The 20,839-nt window shown below is 47.1% G+C and overlaps 1 protein-coding gene across 1 annotated transcript in view; it reads right to left on the reverse strand.

Annotated features, from left to right (window-relative positions):
- Window positions 1-20,839, reverse strand: part of TMEM178B (transmembrane protein 178B) — a 342,764-nt gene that overhangs the window by 53,161 nt on the left and 268,764 nt on the right. The window lies entirely within an intron of this gene.

Consider the following 20,839-nt stretch of genomic DNA (forward strand, 5'->3'; position numbering starts at 1 on the left):
TCCTTTCACTGATGAGATAATAAGTAACTTGCCCTAAGCCTGGCAGCTTAGAAGTAGGAGATTCCAAAACTCAGGCTCTAAATCACTGTGCCCTCCAGCCTCCCAGATTCGCTGATCAAATGAGATCCGTCATAGCCTTTTGTAAACCATAAAGTGCTACCACAAATACCAGTGATCATTTATGTTCATTGCCAGGCTACAAGGCAGACGAACAGACACAACAGACCCAGTGGACATGACTGGTGTCATCTACTCAGGGCATACCAGGTATGACAAATAACATGGGAAATATAAGATCAGCAACTTTTCCCACCCCCTGAAAAATCTTTTTTTTTTTTTTTTTTTGAAGAATCTTTAAATTTGCAATGCTGGGCAAGTTTATTTTCTAATTTGTAAGTATGATAAAGGGGTCCAAGGAATGTGTGCTTGCCTCCGTCCACATACAAGCAAAGAGGTTTCCCAAAGCCCAGGGGCACAGGGTGGCAGGAGGCGGCAGTGGGGCAGAAAACAGGGTGGGAGTAGCAAGAACCGAGGAAGAGTGGTGAGCACTGCCCTGGGAGTGGGAGCTGGCCTTTGATCCTGTCCAATAGTTCACTACTTCAGGTAAGTCACATTATTTCTGCATTCACCTGTCTGCTTTCTGAAATGGAGGTGGTAATACCTTTCCTGCCTGGGGCTCTGGGAGTAGGATGATTCCGCTGCTCCAGCAGGTGTGCTTCTCAGCCTCCTTTTTGCAATATATCAGCCTGCCCTTATCTCAAGAGATAGAGCACAACTCAAAAATAGTGTTATTAAAACAATAATAATAATACGCAAGTGATGAATTATTGAACACTGCATAGGAAACCAAGTATGTACTATACGTTGGCTAATTTAATTTAAATTAAAAACAACAGGGGCACCTGGGTAGCTCAGTGGTTGACTGTCTGCCTTGGGCTCAGGTCATAATCCTGGGGTCCTGGGATCAAGTCCCGCATTGGGCTCCATGCAGAGAGCCTGCTTCTCCCTCTGCCTGTGTCTCTGTCTCTGTCTCACTCTCTGTCTCTCATGAATAAATAAATATAATATTTAAAAAACACACAAAAACCCCAATAATAATATATAATACTACCTACACAACCATGAAATCATTTTTGAGGAGTGAATAATCTTAAATCAAATCAATGATATGGGTTGTGCACCTCCCACAGGCTGGAAGTCACTGTGTATAAGACAGCAGAGCCTCCTCCCCATACTGTTGTTCTCTTCCCTTAAGTGGATGCTTGATAGTGGCCAGGAACAAGTGAGTGGACTTGGTTGACCTCTCCTTTCCCCTCACGCCTTCCTCTGTGGTTCTCCTGACTTGTTTTTGGAGGCTGAGACCCAGGCTTCTTTGGCGGATGGTTAAAGCTCATTCAAATAAAGGCCTTGCCAAGAAAAATGTATTCTGGAGAATAAAAACTAAAGTTATATCCTACCTACCACTTGAAAACAATTCCATCAAAAGAAAGTCTCTCTTTGGGATCATCCCATATGCATTTATTTATTCATTCAATGTATTTTTTTAAAGATTTTATTTATTCACGAGAGACACAGAGAGAGACAGAGACACAGGCAGAGGGAGAAGCAGGCTCCTGGTGGGGAGCCTAAAGTGGGACTCAATCCCAGGACCCCAGGATCACAACCTGAGCCAAAGGCAAGATGTTCAGCCACTGAGTCACCCAGGCACCCCTCATTCAATGCATTTTTACCAAGCAGCTGCTACAAGTGACAACAAAACTGATTTGAGTCACCAAAACCGAGTCCCTGGCTTCATGACATCTTCTTTCCAGGGAGAAAGACAAGCTTTATAACATAGACATGAACATATACATTCAGGTCACAAGACAAACTAGACACCTATACACAAACCCATGTGTCTACATGACAAAGATAAATGCTATGACAAAAAATAAAGCAGATAAAGGGGGACAAGATGCAGTGGGGTGCAGGTGGGGCTTGTTGTTTAACACATAGAGATGAGGAGAGCTCTCTTAAGAATGTGACATTTAGGGGCACCTGCCACCTGGGTGGCTCAGTGGTTGAGTATCTGTCTTTGGCTCAGGTCGTGATCTCGGGGTCCTGGGATTCAGTCCCACGTCGGGCTCCCTGTAGGGAGCCTGCTTCTCCCTCTGCCTGTGTCTCTGTCCCTCTCTCTGGGTCTTTCATGAATAAATAAATGAAATCTTAAAAAAAAAAAAAAAGAAGAATGTGACATTTAAGCAGACACTCGAGGAAGCGAAGCAATGGACAGGTGAGTAGCTGGAAGAAAGGCATTCCAGGAAGAGGGAACAGCTGGAGGAAAGCTGCTAAGGCAGGAATCTGTTTACCACATTTGAGGAAAAATAAGACCTCATCTTCCATACAGGGCCTATTTAATATTCTTCTATTCACAATTATAACAGCACACTGACTTAGAACCACCATGATAAATCTTGGTGACCACTTGAAAATAAAGAAGTACCCTCTATAACCAAGTTCTCTTAGAACTTAGAAAAAAAAGTGGCAGAGTTGGTTGATAGAAATTAGTGGTTGAGTGTGAGAGGCACAGAGAGGGGTGAGTTGCTGGCAACTTCCAGGCTCCTGACTTGGATGATAGGAAATGGTGATGCTATTGACCATGATACAGAATAAAAGAAAAGGTGGGGTGCCTGGGTGGCTCATTTGGTTAAGCATCCAACCCTTGGTTTCATGAGCTCAGGGTCATAAGATCGAGCCCTGTGATGGGCTCTGTGCTCAGTGGGGAGTCTGCTTGGGATTCTCTCCCTCTCCTTCTGCCCCTCCCCTGCTCTCTCCCTCAAATAAATAAATAAATCTTAAAAAAAAAAAAAGAACAAAGGAAAAGGCATAGAGTATTGCTTTTCTGCGTGGACTTACTTCTATTTCCTTTTTTATTTTTTGGACGGGGGGCAGGAGGAAAGATGGGGAGGACAGATCTCGGAAGAGAAGGATGTGATGATCAGTTTGTCAAATACCTAGAAGACACGTAACTGGAAATGTCCATTATGGCACCAGAGATATGGTTCTCGTGCCTGGGAAAGAGATTACTATTTGAGGTGGGAAGCTGCAGGACTGAATGCCTGCTCTCTCAGGGTAGGTGTATAAAACTGAGAGGAAGGCTAAGGATAGAATTTGAACACCAATATTTAAGGGCTGAGAAGAGGGAGAGAAGGAGGAGCATGGATGGTCTAACAGAGTCAGGCAAAATTCAGCATGAGAGGTGTCACCGGAGTGAAAGGAAGAGAGTTTCAATGACACTCATGTCGTTGAGATCAAATAAGACATAACGTCATAAAACATTCAGCAAAGATTTGCTGAGCACCCACTGTGTGCCAGGCATTGTGCTAGCAACAGGGAGCACGGTAGATCATAAAACCGGCACGGTCTGTCCCACGTGGAGCTTACCAGATTCATAACTAGGTCTCTCCTGATCTTGGCAAACGCTCTTTAACCGATGTCAGTCTCGCTGAGTTACTAGGAATGAATGGGAGATAAGGAATAAAAGTCACTTAGCTACTGTGCTTTCAAGTACGCTGACTGTAGAGAAGAGGAGGGAGACGGAGTGACAGGGTGGAACACAGAGTGAGGACTTTTCTTTTGTTGAAATATGCAAGATTGAGTCTATTTCTATGCAGAGGAGGATGAATTAGCAGAGGGAATAAGACTGAAGATCCTGGAGACAACACTCTTTCACACACTCTGCATTTTCTCCAAATCCAAGTCAGAGCCACACGCACTCAAGATAAAGCCCCTGATCCCACTGGACAAATGCGGGCAGCACAGCCGGGTGCTGAAAGCTCTGAATATGGGGGTCAGACTCTCTGGGCTTCAACCCTATGACCTTACTGTCCCTGTGCCTCAGTTTCCTTTTCCATAAGCAGGGATAAGAAGCGTACCAACCTCAAAGATAGTTGTGAGAATTATATTTGTATATGACCTTGAGGTTGGCACAAAGTGCATGCCAATAAATGCCCAGAAAGTAAGGCCTGGAAACAGATACACCTTATACACTTAAACCTACACAATGCACGTGCAATGGAAGGGGCAGAGAAACAAGGTAGAAGGGAGGAGGGTTAGAAAGAGGGTGAGTATCAGTGAGAGACACCTTCCCTTTCCACAGTCCCTCAGGGCTCAGTTCAGACCCCATCTTCTTGAGTACTTCCATCCAGAACCACCTGTTCTGTAGGAAGGGCCCATCATGTAGCACACCTATGGGCAGGACCTCTCACTTACTGGACGCTTGTTCATTCGCCGACTCACTTATTTGGCCCTCACTTGGGCAGCTCCATGTTTTATCCAGGAATTGTTTTACAAAGATGGGTAAGACACCAGCCCTTCCCTCAAGAAGGCTGCTGGCCCATAAACCCTTGGATTTTTTCTCCCCCTGTCTGCCATGTCTCATAGAGTCATTCAACCACTTGGAAAAACGAGACAGCATTACTTCTCTTTGTCTCTTACAACATCTAATACATAGGAAGAGTTCTTTAGAGGAGTTCTAAAGCTCCACAGAATGAAGGAATGAATCTATTCCATTCCGTAAATACACATAGGAGTAGGAACCCACAGTGTCTCTCCTGGAAGATGAGTTAGCAAGAGGGAGAGGCACCGATCTTTATCCGTCACTTATGTGCCAGGCACTGTTGACAGTATACAACTCACTTAGAGCCAGTCAATGAGAAAGCCTTTTCTATTGGTTTTGTTGAAAAGTGATGCCTAATGGCTTCACTTTTATGTTTTCAAATGTTTTCCATTTTGTGCGGTTTGCTTTCTAGGCTTGAAGCGTCTCATGTGACTGGAAACATTTTTCATGCTTCATGTGTAGTCCGTCACTTTTGAGTTTTGCCAGTGTTTGGCTGGTGGGTCTTTTGTTAAGTAAATGCTTGTTATGTACTTTGTGTCTGCTTCGATAAGAGACAAGCATGCCCACCCCTTGGCCCCATATGTGCCTTTCTCTCCCTCCAACCTCATACATTGTCTTTGTTCTGGAGCAGGCTCTCGGAGCCTCTTCCAGCAAGGTGCTCACTAATGAGGCCAGGATCATTGGCAGTATGTGAAAACTCAGAATAAAATGGGAAACATTGGGTAAAAACTTTGTCTTGGTTCTCCCAAAGGAGTTAGCGTTTGATTTATTTCTGAGTTAGAAAAAATAAATAAATAAATGGGTCATGGCTGTTTTTTTTTTTTAAGCATGATGGGTAAAATATTTAAGGCAAGATGTTTATCTCTTGACACTTAGCTTTCCCACTTCTTAAATGATTACTGTAGGAAAAGTAGCCAAGTTGTTTATCCAACACTAGCTCATCAGGTCTTTGCACTTCCCATGTCTTCACCCCCAGCAACAGAACAAATCTCAAGTTAAAGATTCTTTTCTGCCTTCTGAGAATACTGTCTTAGTCACTGGAAAGGGGAAAAGAGTCAGGGTCTTCTGTGCTTGTAGGATTTAGACTCAAGGGTTAGGGGGACACTCCTGGACTCTGGGCTGGACCACATTCATCTGACTGGGAGGCGTCTAGATGTTCTTGAGCAGGTTAGAAACAAGGAACTCATTCTCCTGCTCAGAAGAACCTGAGAACACAGGATGAGAAGACTTAAAGTTGTAGCCTGGCCCCTTCTGGCTCTGGTGCCTGATGAATTAATAAAGAATTTTTTCTTGAAAGATGAGTATTTAGATTTATCTGAATTTATAATATTAAATTTTACTTTGGCTGCATTCAAATATTCTTACACATATCAGAGCTAAATTTCTACTCATCTGCTATTAACTCTAGTTCAGCAGCACAGACCTCTCACCTGGGCTCCATATGCCTCATGACTTTCTGGATATGTTGACAAGGGTGGTCTGCTTATGCCTCTAATTCAGAACCTCCAAAACTCCACTCCTCATCTTTACTCTCAAAGCACTCCTCCCCCTATTGACACCAATGGCACCACCGTCCTCATGACCCAAACCTCAGTGCCATTTTGAAATCCTCCTCCTTCCTTTCCTTCTTCCCTTCTGACCAGTTAGTTGCCAAGTGTATCAGATTATGCTTCCATGATAATTCATGCACACATCCCCTCCCCTCTATCCCCCCCACCTTGTCCTCTTTACATTGCCCCTGGTGTAGTCAGAAGAGCCTGAACTCATCTGTGTTAGGCTTAACACCTGGCTCTGTAACTTTCTGCCCACATGGCCTTTGGCAAGCCTCACTTCCCCACCTCTAAGTAGAGGCGAGGGGATTGACCTAAAATTCCATGCAGTGTCTGGCTCTTAGTGGGATCCCAAATAGCACCAGCACTCTTCATCCTTGCTGAAATTCCTCCTGCCCTGAGTCCTTCCTTCTAGGGCTTCTCTTCTCCAATCAGCCAGATTAATTTTTCTAAAGCAAAATTTCTCACCCTGCATGCCCAAAACCTTGATCACTTCCCACTGTCTGTCAGAGTAAAGGCCACATGGCAGGCCCTTTAGATCTCACCTTCGCTGCCAGCAGCATAGTCTCTCTCCTCACTTCCCTCTTCTATGTGCTCTGTACCAGGGTCACCTGAAGGGCCTACCCTTCTCCAAAGGATGCTCTCTACTTTCCTAGTCTCTGTTCATCCTGAAGAGAAGGCACTTGCCCCACCTAAGTGTCCGGAGCCTGCTCACCCAGCTTCTGCTCCATTCTCAAACCTTCAGAAAGTCCCTCCAGTCCTCAGCAGGAAGATACGCTCACTTTTTTGTGACACAAAATTGATCCATTTAACTTGATTTGTGGCAAAACCCAAAATAAATAGGGACACCTGGGTGGCTCAGTGGTTGAGTGTCTTGCCTTTGGCTCAGGTCATGATCCTGGGGTCCTGGGATCGAGTCCCACATCGGGCTCCCCATGGGGAGCCTGCTTCTCCCTCTGCCTGTGTCTCTGCCTCTTTCTCTGTGTCTCTCACGAATAAATAAATCTTTAAAAAAGATAAATAAATAATAACAAATAAATCATACAAGATAAATACATACAAATAATACAAAAAATAATATACAAAATAAATAACACATGCATATAATTTACCCAACTTTTAGCACTCTTCAGAGGTTGTTTAATTGTCATGGTTAAATAAACATGTATGTTAAGGAGATGTCATTTGTAAGTATTTACATATAAATTTACAGTAGCTTAAAGTATTTGTTGGCATGTGGGAGTAGACAAAGCTAAACGTGAGGCACTAGCTTTCTATATTGGAGCCTCCATATTTCTATATGGTAAATTAATTTGAGGAATAAAAGCCATTTGCAAATATTCTCTAGTAAAGTATTAATTTCCAAATGTTAAAAGTTGACCAAACACATCCTTCTACGTTAGAAGTACATTGCAGACGTTCAAAACCCCTCTGTGAAAACAGCAAACAACCTAAACTGTTCCAATAATTAGGAAATAGTTAAATAAATTGTTGCATACTCACATTATGGGCTAATATGGAGCCATAAAAATGATGTTTCTGAAGAAATTAAATGATGTTGAAAAAAGAAAGATATGAAATTGTACATTCTCTCTGCTCCCAGCCATGTAGTAATAATGATTGTGAACCCTAATGATAATAAGCAGGAAAAAAAAGGAAACCTAAAGAAAAGACACTTCACATTCTCCTGTGGCAGTCAGAGAGCACCCACCCCTGGTTCCTACAAGGCCAGCCACCTACAGCCCTTGGGGGTCCCCTCAGTTCCCGAGTACAACCCACATGTGGCACAACGCCTGTGGGCCTGCTGTGTCCTCCTCCCCTGGACTATGTGTGCATATATGTGATGAATAAACAGTTGGGAAGAGGAGAGGAGAGGAGAGGAGAGGAGAGGGGAGGGGAGGGGAGAGGAGGGGAGGGGAGGGGAGGGGAGGGGAGGGGAGGGGAGGGGAGGGGAGGGGAGGGGAAGGGAGGGGAGGGGAGGGGAAGAGAAGAGAAGAGAAGAGAAGAGAAGAGAAGAGAAGAGAAGAGAAGAGAAGAGAAGAGAAGAGAAGAGAAGAGAAGAGAAAGAAAAGAAAGGAGGGAGGGAGGGAGAGAAGGAGGGAGGGAGAAAGGAAGGAAGGAAGGAAGGAAGGAAGGAAGGAAGGAAGGAAGGAAGGAAGGAAGGAAGGAAGGAAGGAAGGAAGGAAGGAAGGAGGAAAGAAGGAAAAGGTTAATGGGGGAAGAAGATTATGGGTAATTTCCATCTTATCTTTTCTGTGGTTTCCAAATTCTCCACAATAAGCACGTCTTGCTTTTATAATCAAAGAGGAACACAGTCAAAGCATGGTTTGAAAACAAACACAGCAACAAACCATTGTCCTTGAGCTTGGCTGAGGCATGCCGGGTAGAAGAAGTTCAAATGGCTTGTTTGAGCCTTCTCTAGCCAGAGGTTGTTGTTCATGGAGGATCTGGCTTCCACAGCCCGATCACACAAGAAGGCTTTCTCCTCATCAGCCTCGACCAAACACTGTGAGCAGCTGCATGCGCTATACCCTCAGGGATTTTACTTCTAGGCAAGATGACCCAGAATGTCAGGGAAAAGGAACCAGAGTCTTGCAGAAGAACAGAGGATTTATTTCTCCTGTAACATCCCTGTCGGTGACTGCCAATGCATACTGGGAGAAGTCTTAATTTTATTTATTTAGTTCTTCAAATTCTTTTTTTTTTAAATTAAGATTTTGTTTAGTTTTTCATGACAGACACACACACACACACACACACACACACACACACACACACACACACACGGCGGGGGGGGGGGGGCAGGGGCGGGGCAGAGACACAGGCAGAGGGAGAAGCAGGCTCCATGCAGGCAGCTGACGTGGGACTCGATCCCGGGTCCCCAGGATCACAACCTGAGCTGAAGGCAGATGCTCAACCACTGAGCCACCCAGATGTCCCTAGTTCTTCAAATTCTTAAGACTATGATGCCACTTGAGCGCTAGGCAATCTTCCTGTAGGCCTCTCTCAAAAAGCAGAACATACACAGGAATCTCTGAAAGCATCAGTGTGACTCAAAACAATTACAAATTTATGGACACACATTGGGATGGCGCACATGCCGTGACATGAAGTCCGTTTTCTGGAGACAAGTAGAAATAAGCAATGCACGTGTACCCCGAAGGGCGTATCAGCCGAGAATCTGGAGTGTCAGACAGAGGGTGGTGGCAGCAAAAATGGCTTTGAATCTGACACTGTGCTTGGCACAGGGAAAGCACTCAAGAGACATTCTTGCTTGACTGACAATTTTTAGAACATGAAAGATCACGATGATATGGCAGTAGAGACTGTCACCTGTGCTCCTCTGTGACATTACGAAGCTGAGCATTCTTCCTGAGAGCTAAGGAAGAGCAAGCATTCACCAATTACAGCGGTGCTTTTCAGATAAAACTAAAAGTTTGGACTTTTGAGCACCAGCAGAGTCCAGAGTCAGACGGCCTGGGTTTGAGCAGTGGCTCGTTAGCTGTGTGACTCTGGTCCCCTCCAGTGTCCCCATCTGTAACATGGAGTTTATAACAGTACCACCCTCGGAAGGGGAGGAAAGAGGGGGCCATGAGTGACCTCCATCAGGTTCCTCAACAGGGGCAGCTCTTCGGGGAACCAGGCTCTGGGCAAGCTGGACTCCCCAGGAGTCCCACCAAACTCCAGGTCACTGGCAGAGCAATTTTTTTTTCCATTGGCTCCTCTGAATCTGTCCAAATACTCATGAGGGAAGAGCTTAGATAAACTAAAAACCCAAATTTTCCAGAATCTAAATACATAAGTGAAAGGGGTTTTTTCTTTTGTTTTGTCAATAAACACCATGAATTTTGTTGTCAACTAACTCCTGCTGCTGCAAATCTCTGGGGCCCATGCTTCCAAAGCAAACACCTAAGAGATGATCCGGTTGTTTCTGCCCTTGCCTTGATTCAACCCCAAGGCACGTTAATAGCAGGTTGTTGGGCAATTTATATTAAGTGAGCCTGATACACGGCGTCCAAACCTCGGTCAGATGTCACATCTCATCCCTGCCCTCCCCCACCCACCTCCTTAAGAGTCTGACCCTGCACCTCGCTTCATAATAAAGACAGCATTTATCTGGCTCTTAGCATGTGCCCAACAAAGCACTGCTCTAAGGACTTTCCACCTACTAACTCACTTAATTGTTCTAACGGTGCTAAGCTTCAGAGATGACTCAGAGGGACACCTGGCCCCATGGGGTCACTCCATACTGCAAATGACAGGCTGACTAAACCAGACCCGCTTTGGTGTTTCAGGATTGCGAGGCGCATACAGAAAGGACATGTCACTCAAGCTCAGGCTGAAATAGTACTGCTGACTTCTTGTTTTTGTTTTTTTTGAGATTTCATTTATTTATTCATGAGAGACACAGAGAGAGAGACAGAGACAGAGACATAGGCAGAGGGAGAAGCAGGCTCCCTGCAGGGAGCGCGATGCGGGACTCGATCCCAGGACCCCAGAATCACAACCTGAGCCAAAGGCAGATGCTCAAACCACTGAGATACCCAGGGGCCCCAACTTCCTTTTTCCATAGCGTTCAGGCTTTTAGCTCTGGGACCCCAGGAAGCTGTGTAGCAAAGGGCATGGCTTCCCTCCATACCTCATTCCCCCGCATACTTTATTCCTTTGCATTTTTACAGCAGAGGCTGTCACTAAAGACAATCTGGGCCTGCCTCCTCCTAGCAACCTGGAAGAGACTCACCAATAAAACCCACGAGAGCCAAGAGATGCTAGATTCCTTAAGTTCAGCAGCTTGTCGAGCTATTTGTAAGAAAAATGTCGACCATTTAAAATTAAATTCAATTAGTGAGTCTGCACTGATTGTCTTCTTCAGCACTGAGCACTGCGCCTCCCACATAGGCTCCATAAATGTGCTGAATGAATGGGTGAGTTGTCTGAGTTATACTTTTAAATTGAGTACACCAAACAGGATAATTTTATGAACAACCTAAGTTATCCATAAATACATTTTTATATCCCAAAGCTAAGAGAATGACTTTGAATCAATAAATGGGGCTTTCAAAAAAGTCATTATTTTTGTTTTCCCCAAAATGTGCTTTAAGTGAGCCTGATACAGACTTTCGTGCCTTAAAATGTCTTCATGGTGCTCCCCCACCTTTTAAAATTGTGTTTATACGATTCGCCCTGTGAACCATTTTTAAGTATAAAGTTTGATGGTGTTCAGCATATTCACATGGTTGTACAAGCATCACTGCCATCTCTGGAACATTCTCCTCTTCCCCGGCTCAAACTCTGCACCCATCAAACACGAATTCCACACTCCTCCCTCCCTCCAGGCCCTGGCAACCACTTTCTACTTTCTGCCTCTGTGAACGTGCCTATCTAGATATGTCAAGTGGAATCACACAATATCTGTCCCTTTGTGTCGGGTTTATTTTACTTAGCAGAATGTTTTCAAGATTCATCTATGTTGTAGCATCCATCAGGATCCCATGCCTTTTAAAAAAACATGTCTATGTACATGTATTTTTAAAAATATGACATACTTTACCATCTCAACCTTTTTTTTTTTTTTTTAAGAGAGAGAGTGTGTGAGAGAGCGAGTAAGAGCGTGAGCACGGGGTAGAAGGCGAGGGAGACGCAGACACCTCACTGAGCAGGGAGCCCGATGCAGGGCTGGATCCCAGGACCCTGAGATCATGATCTGAGCCGAAGGCAGATGCTTCATCGACGCTTGAGCCACCCAGGAACCCCACCATCTCAACCATTTTTAAGGCTACAGTCCAGTGGCCATGGTGGCTCACTTCTAATATGACAGTTGTAACAATAGCCCTGGTAGCTTGTGGTGTGTAGACTTCTAACTTTGCCGAGCTCTTCCAAAGCTAGCATTGCAACAGCAGTGGGGAGGTCCAGATTAAGGACCCGGCCCTGCTGAGGACTAGTCGAGTCGCCTCACCTCCTGAGCTATTTCTAGGTCTCTAGTGACTGGTCCCAGGCCAAAGCATGCAGTGGATTATCACAACCCCATCGCCACCCCTGACTTTTTTCTTTAAAAAGAGAAAATACCCAACGACAGGGTCTCAAAGGAAGTAGTGAGAGTGATAAAAAGACAGCTGGAGACCTGACTCCGGAACACATCTGTTCAGGGGCTTTGGTTTGGTAAAATTTGTTGCATCTGCATTAGCAGAGCAGCGCTACTCTGGGCTGTGAGCTGCAGCACCGCACAGAGGCTCATGCCGCAGGCCCAGGTGCAGGCCTGAAGACCAGGAAGGCACGCCAGTCAAAGCAAAGTGCCTGAAATTGGAAATGTATGTCCCTTTGAACCCCGGGGAGCAATGAGGAGGTTTTCCAAAAAGAAGGTGATGGGGATGTCTGGTTAAGAAGGAAGCAGTAGAACAAGGATGCTCCAGAGAGGTGAGTATGTGCGGGAGGATGGCCCAGGTCCTCCTGGCTGCTGGGCCCAGGACAGAGCAAGGACAGAAAGGGGTTCCAGGACACATGCGTCCCCCCAGGGCTCAGAAGAGGCAAGAGGCCACAACTCAAACCCCAAGTGAGAAAGGATGCATTTGAAAGGACTTGAGAGCTTGAATCCCACATTGTGTTAATTAACAGAACTGTGATTTGCCAATGAACACCCAGCAGGGGTGATCATCTGCTTGATAGAGAGGCCCTGCTTTCCTGATGGAATCTCAAGTGCATGAGCCATGAAATTACTTCTAAAGAGGGGGGGTGGGGGGGAAAGGAGACGGAGACAGCCAAAGAGGACAAGCACTTACGTTCATGTACTGGAGAGACTTGTTCTCTCTCTTGAAGAAAACTGGCTAATGACAGAGACCAGAGGTGAAACAGAAATATCCGACCTGATCATCTCTCCCAGGAAAGCGGAAACTGCCAGCTAAAGTAAGTTCATGCAAACACCAAACCGGTGTAGAACACGTACAACGTCCCCAGATGTACTTTACCCACGCTCCCCGCCATGAGCCCTACAGCAACCCACTTTCAACCCCACTTCGCAGAGGAGAAACAATAACACAGGTTAAGTCACTTGCCCAAGGTCACACGGCAAAACACAATCACAATAAACATTCCACCTTCCTGAAGCACGGGTCCTACGATTTTAAAAAATCTATTTTAAAAAAGATGGCCCAAAACAGAGGTGGTGAGGGTCCCACACAAGATGGCGCCAGGAAAGGTTTGTCCCCCCTCCTCCTGCCAGTCATCTGCAATAGTTCTGGGCATGTCCCTCATGGGCTCGGTCACTGTTTGTGGCAGAGTTACGTGGCAGCCAGATTCCAATTTGGGAGTCTCCGCATCTTTCTCCAACACACATCCCTTCTTGCCATGGTTCAGCTTAAAATCCTTCAGTGTCTCCTGCTGCCTTTAGGATGAAGTCCCAGTGCTTCCATGTGCCATGCTCAGCCTTCTGTCATCTGGCTCCAGCCTTTCTCTAGTCCCATTGCCTCATCTCCTGCCCAGGAGGGCCCCCTCACCCATCAATATGCAATCCCCCAACTTGTCCTGGACTCTTCCGTCTCCTGCTCCCCTACCCCGGGGCCTTATCACCTGCTGTTCCTTGGACATAGAATTGCCTCCCCTTTCTGCCTAGGTATTATCTACGGAGGCGACGCACAGCCACCTCCTCTGTAAAGCCTCCTGTGCCCAGCCACGCTGAGCTGGCTTCTTTCATTGCTTTCTGCACCTCCCATACTCACCTGGGCTATAGCTCCTCCCATGCTCCACCGCAAAGGTACCTTTCTGTCTTGTCTCTCTTCCTCTCCCTGAGGAGACTCATTCATCTTCTCACTCAAGTATGCAAGCTCTGTCCAGGGCAGGAGCCACAACCAGCTCCGGTTTAATCACTGTGTCTCCTGCCTCACATCCAGGGCTCTCTAAGTGTGGTCCCTGGTAATAGCTATGAGCAGGGAACTTGAGAGAAATGTAAATTCTCAGGCCCCACCCCAGGCCGACTACTGGATGGAGACTCCAACGATGGAGCTCAGCAGCCTGCGTTTTGACAAGCCATCCAGTTTGGGAACCACTGCCCTCATATGATGATGCCTGGCACACTGTACTCTAGAAGCGTGGAAAGAATGAGCACACAGCTGTCTAGCTAGAAACCAGCTACCCCGGAGCCACTAGAGACCTCATGTTTATTCATCCTCCCCCTGGGAGGTGATCAGATGTTCTTCCCTAGCTTCTCTGCCTTGGCCAGAGATTCTGGCCTCACGGTATCCCCACCCTGCTCTAGCCCTGGTGACTTTGGCTAGTTAGGTGACTATGGAACATAAAGAATCAATAGCTCTCTGGGTCATGTGGCCTTTTGGAAACATAATGACCCTCAAAGTCAGAAACCTCAAGACAAGGCCCAGGCCTGGCTCTTACAGGCAACACACGTGAGCTCCCTGGCCTTCCACTGCTCTTCTGAAAAGGTGGCTTGCCTAATCACAGGGATGGCCTGAGCACCGAGCAAGAGAATCTACAGGGATGTGCTTCCTCAGCTTTAAACTGTCCTATAAATATTCATTCCTACTAACAAAATGAGATCTGCTGGGCTACGTGAATAGCACCACTTCAGCTCTAACATTTCTACGATTCTGCGAAATCTAGCTAAACTCCATTTCAACAAATGCTAAAAAAAAAAAAAAAAAGATGGGCTCCCTACAGACAGCGATGGGTCATGATGCAGGTTGGGGCAGCCAACTGGGTTCTAACCAGCTCTGATGCTTCCAAGTGTGCGACATGGATGAGTTCCTTCCTCTCTCCATACCTCTGCTTCCTCTCCTAGAAGGTGGATGGATCATTACTACCCCTCCCCTCCCAGGGTTGTTTATTTTATTTTATTTTTTTTTGGGTTGTTTAAATATATGCTAGATATTCAAAGTGTATCCCAAGCCTTCAATAAATGTTGAGGACCCTTGCTACCAATGCCTGGCTGCTGTCTGTCAATGGTGTTATTTTCATTTCTATGGGGAACATACAAAGTAGAGATCAACAGGTAGTAAACAATCTACAAAGAATAATCTTAATACAATCTAGTCACGTCACACTGGACTGTAGAGTATGTTGTGTTCCAGACTATGGAGTACTATTAATTTGCTTTTTGTTTTGGGCTTTTTTTTGGGGGGGGGGGGGTTCAAACATCAATTAGGGCAGTGTTTCCCATCCTTCCAAGTGAAGCATTTCAGGGATCAATCATCATTGCTAAGAAGTTCAGCATGCCTGTGTCTCTGCCTATCTCTGTGTGTCTCTCGTAATAAATAAATAAAATCTTAAAAAAGAAAAAAAATATCAAGGCAATGATCAATAATCTGAGTAAGCTTAGACATAGACCTCCACGTGGCATGAGGTTGAATTACTGCTTGTTTAGTTGTTTGAAGTCCTCAGGATTCATGGTAGGAGGTGGAGTTTTCATGTTTATATTCAATTGTGATGCAATCTGGGCAGAGGATCAGGGGCTTGGTCAAGTACAGGACCAAGACAGAAGGCAGGGAACAGGGTGATGGACGGAGAGAGACAGGAACTGCCTGACAGCTGAGGGCAGGGAATCCATAGGGCACAAGATGGAGAAGAGGCCAGAACTCAGAGAGGTGGAAACCAGAGCCGGGAACCCTGCTGAGAAAGCACGGAGCAGAAATACCCCTTACAGACTGCCAGGGAACTAGACAAATCAGATTTCAGAAAGTACCACTCAGGGCTTCTGACACTGGTAACGTAACATTTAACATACAATGTGCAGTGAACAGATGTGAGCTGGGAAATGACAGGGTGGAGAGAGGTGGGTGGCAATTTTATCTGCCATTTGAACCTGAACAGCCCAGTTTTAGGAAAACAGATAAAAACAATAAATAATGCAGCACACCTCCTCTGTACCCAGTGGCAATGGGCCTCCATTTTAATGAGGACTGAATGCAACATAGACATTTGACGCCCTGACACATCCATTAAAATGGAAATCTATCTGTAGAGCCTGTCACAGCTGCTTCATGACACCAGGAAGCCCAATCCCCTCTCCAAAGAGACCTAGAAGTTTCTGTGCAGTGACAGAAGGAGCCCTTAGGTGAGTGCCTCCTCCTTTAGGCTAGACCCCAGGCCTGAGGACAGTAGAGCCTGAAAGGTCTTGGGCAGCTGCCCTTGCCTCTGGGCAGGGGGAGGATCCACCCTTGGTGAAGGAGTTCGGTTTCTCCACAGTGAGTTTTCCCATGTGGGTAGGGGAGAATGGGAAGATACTGATATAATTCAAATTCACATTGGCATTAAAGAACTTTTAGAGAGATCAAGTTCATTTGCTTTTCAGCCTGCAAGATAGATAGGGGGTGCATTTTCTCATTCTATAGTTAGGGATATGCGTTCCATGGTCAAGGTCAGATAAGGTCAAGGTAAGGTGTAAAGACAGATCATGACCTGGGCTCTGGACTCGGGGCAGGATCTCCGGAATGGTGGGGCTCCTCTGCTGAACCAGGAACATGTGGCCAGTGGCACTGCCCTGGCCTGGCCCGGACACAGGTGTCTGGTTGACCATGGGTATGATGCAAGGGGCCCAAAGACCCGGTTGGTATAATGGTACCAGTTCATCAGAGGAGCTACAGCTCCCGTGTCCAAATTTCCTTGGCAGGGTTAGGACTTGTGGTCTCCAGATCTGGTTGTCCTCAAGTGTCCCAGGGGTAGGTACAAGGGAAGATCACAGAAACAGGTTTGTTTCCATTAGGAGTTATCAGGAAGCAGCCATCCAGAGCAGGACAGATAGGAAAGCCTGGGATGATGTGGGAGGTAGGGTTGGAAAAACCAAAGCAGAAGCACCATGTTCCCTTATGCTGCAGGGGAGGCTGCAAAGGGGAACTCGGCCCATAGGCCTTGCTCTTGGGGTGTTGGAAGCTGGGCAGAGGGGTGTTCAGAGTACTGGACACAGCACTAGACCGGGCTCAGGAGGCTTGGGTTCCAAACCCAGCTATGTTGCTAAGCAGCCATATGACCCTGGAAAAGACAGGATCCCCTACTTCCTTATATGTAAAATGGGTGTAATGGGTTGAACTCTGTCCCCCAAAAAGATGTGTCCAAGTCCTAACCCCTGGTATTTGGGAATCTGGTCTTATTTTGAAGTAGGGTTTGCAGATGTAATTAAGGGCCTCAAGGGATCATCCTGGATTTAGATGGGCCCTAAGTCCAATGACTGGTGTCCTTAGAAGAGAAAGGACAGGAAGATTGACCCACAGAGACACAAGGAAGTTCATGTGAAGAGCCAGGCAGAGACCGAATGATGCAGCCTTAGCCCAAGGAATGCCCAAAGCCACCAGGAGGTGCAAGAGGCAAGGAAGGCATCTCCCCTAGAGCCTGGAAAGGGAGCATAGCTTTGCCAACACCTTGACTTTGGACTTCTGGCCTCCAGAAGTACAAGACCATAAATCCTTGTGGTTGTAAGTCCCCAGTTCATGGTAAATTGTTATGGCCTCAGGAAACCAATGCAGTAAAGAGAACATCTTCTTACCTCCTAGGATGGCTCTGAGCTGCTGACATACGACCACTGCCAAGGACGAACTAGGGAAGGGGACGCATTTTCTGGGAGAGCTTTTGGTCCTCCCTCTGGAAACTCACATCTGCAATAACTACTCATGACCTCCTCTTTCCTTGGGGCTTAGGGGGCTGTCAAGGTGGGGGATGTTCTAGAACAGCTAACAGCGCTGGAAGGCTCTCTCTGCTCCGGCATGGAACTCAGTCTTTGGTGTGGATGATCTCACTCGGGCTTTCCCAACTGCGTGAGATCGGTCCATTATCGTTCCCACCTTACAAATGAGAAAACAGGCACAGCAAGTGAGCGGCTGGACCACGGTTAGCAAGTGGCAGAGGCAGGATTCCAACCGTTCCACCTACAACAGTCTGAGCTCTTCTCCTTCACAGGAGGGTGAATAATAACCAGGCCCCTCCCCATAGGGCTGTGCCCCTCAAAACAGGCAGTTGGGAGCTCTGGCATCTTACTAAACATGGCGATGAGCACCTAAGCTGTGCCCAGCACTGGAAAAGACCGTTGACATGTTAACAGACTAAATCACCAAACAGCCCTATCATGTCCATTTGCAGTTAAGAACACGGACGTTTGAGTCCATTTCTAGGATCACACGGCATCAAAGTGGCAGAGCCAGGGGGTCCAGGCAGGTCCCTAGGACAGCAAATCCATGCTATTTCTGTCAAAATACACCAGCTGGCCCCACCAGAACCACCATCCTGCTGGCCACTTGAGTCACACTGATCCCCCACTCTGGCTCCTGGCTCACCTTGCGTGAATCCCCTCCGCTTATAAAGGTCAGGAGAGGCCCCACATGCCTCAGGGACCTCATCTCTAAGATCCCTTGGCAGCAGGTTCTCCAATGACCATGGTGTGGCTCCTAGTGGCAGCAGGCCACAGCCTTGGGAGCAGGTATATGAGGGGGCGAGGCTCATCTCCCCTGGAGATGGGGCAGGTCTGAGGTGGGCTTGTTGGGGGAGAGGTCAGGAGACACCTCCTTTTGGGAATTGTCTCCAGAGGTTGGTCTGGCTCCACTGTGCACTGCGGCTGCTGGGTATGCCCATGTGCATGAATGTCTCTTCCTCCTCACTGCTGGCCTTTTATTTCATACCATCATCTACATGTGAGGCCAGCTATGCTTTTCATTCATCATTCGACAAAACTGCAGTGAGAGCATATTTTGTCCTATGCCCAGCAAGTGGCTCTGCGGAAGTGCACATGGAACCAGCCTTTGCTGCCCACTCCAAGGTACCCCGACGCACAAGGTGGCACGTCTACATCCTCAACCACATAGAAGGTCAACTGGGTAAAGTAATCAGCCATGCGTGAGTGTCAGAGGAGGGAATGATCTGGGGAAGAGCGACAGAAGCTTCTGGAAGGGAAGACACTGAATAGGTCATGAGAGGTGACAGTTCAATCACCGATGGCACCTCCCTAAGTGAACAAACAGGAAAATGTAGATGTTCGGGGAAGGCACGTGCTCCACCTCCGTGGAAGGTGAGGTGATGTAAAGGCTGGAGGGTGGAGTCCCACTTCCCTTGGAACATGGTCAAAGATCCACAGTGAATCCACTGTCAGTTGGAAGCGTTAGTGTTTATGTTCGTTTCCTCTCTTTCTCACCCTAGTTAGGGTCCCTCATCACCTGTCCCCAGGACTTCTCAGTGGCACACACCCCAGCAGTGAGCATGCATCAGCAGATGTGGGTCCCAGCTCTGACTTCACCCTGACTAGCTTTTCCACCATGTGGCTTTGTGCAGTCCTCCCTTGGAGCCTGCCTCCTCCGCTGCAGTGGGAGGGGATGGGTTAGGGTCCCTCTAGCTCTAAGCTCTATAATTAGCAACTGAGTGGATTTAAAGGAAGGGCATGAGTACTACGCAGATCAAAGTGTGATCACCCTCATTTACCCTAATGCTCCCCACAGGGACAAGTCCTGACCCTGAGAAGAGCCAGTGATCCCTCCTCACATAGGAACCAGGCCGACCTCTGTCCCCTTGTCCCCTCACATCGCAGTCACACCCCTACCACTGGCTTGGCTCCAGGGGCACACAGATACAAAGGATGCAGACAGACGAATTCTTGGAATGCCAAAGAAGGGGAGCTTATAGAACATCACTTATTTCAGACTACCAAACATACAGACTTTTCAAGCAGTCATGCTTTTCTTTCAAGCAAAAAGAGGGGACAGAGAGAGAGATTGAGAGAGACTGACTGGGTGCCAGCTCTGACCTGGGCTGGACTCAGCCAGACGGTTCTGCCATTCTCACCCATGTGTGCGTGGCCAGCTGGGGTGCAGCTCTCTTCCTCTCCTGGGACCAGCAGGCCAGCCCAGACATGTCCCCTCTTCCTTTTTAATTGTGGCAAAGGACATCAAACTTACCCCCTTAACCATTTTTAAGTGTAGAGTTCTGTGGCATCAAGCATACCCACTCTGTTGGGCCACCATCACCACCACCCATTCCCAGAACTCTTTCATCTTCCCAAACACAAACTCTGTCCCCATTAAGCTCTAACTCCCCACTCACCCTCCTGAGTCCCTGATCCTGAGTCCCTGACGACCACTGTTCTACTTTCCATTCCTTGAACTGAGTACACAAGGTACCTCATATCAGTGGGATCATGTGACACTTGTCCTTGTGTGTTTGGCTCGTTCGCTTAGTATCTTATTTTCAAGGTTCATCCATGTTGTAGCAGGCATCAGAATTTTACTCGCATCTGCTTCTAATTAGCTTTAAAGTTGACTATAAAGCCCAGCTGAACCGTGACTCTGGTGCTACAAACCACCGGCCCCTGGGCTGTCCCACCCAGGCCTGTGCTGTCCTGTCCAGCTGCCAGAAGCCGCGTGGGGCCACTGAGCACCTGAACATAACCAGTCCCAATGGAGATGTGCTGTCAAGTACAAAGAAGATTGCAAACTATCTTATTTTGACAACAAATTAAAATGAACAGAGTCTGGATATGCTTAGTTAAATATTTTAAAATTCACGCCACCTGATTGCTTTTAGAGTTTCTTAAATGGCAAATAGAAAATGAAAAGTTATGTATGTGGCTCACGTGGTATTTCCACTGGGCAGTGCTGGCCAAGCAGTGCCCCGCCTACACACAGCACACTCGTGTGAGAATTTCGGCCAAGCTTTCAAATAGGCACAGGCCTAGAGCAAGTGCGATGCACGCCAGCCATGCAGGGCGTGCCCACGTTCCCTGCCTCCCTGCAGATACATAAAACAGCACTGACAGGGCTCTGCCAAAGCTAGTAGGCCCCTCTTTATAGGGGTTAAATAAGAAACAAAGGAAACTAAGGATTCTCGTTCCTCATTCTACTCCTCCTTCTGCCTACAACCTGGAGCCCTCCCCAGTTCTGTGGCGACTGTCAATGCGCAGGCCTTTGAGCGCTTGGGCCAGGCTTCCCCTTGTCAC

This window comes from Canis lupus, chromosome 16 (genome assembly GCF_003254725.2).
Source record: "Canis lupus dingo isolate Sandy chromosome 16, ASM325472v2, whole genome shotgun sequence".
Classification (NCBI taxonomy): domain Eukaryota; kingdom Metazoa; phylum Chordata; class Mammalia; order Carnivora; family Canidae; genus Canis; species Canis lupus.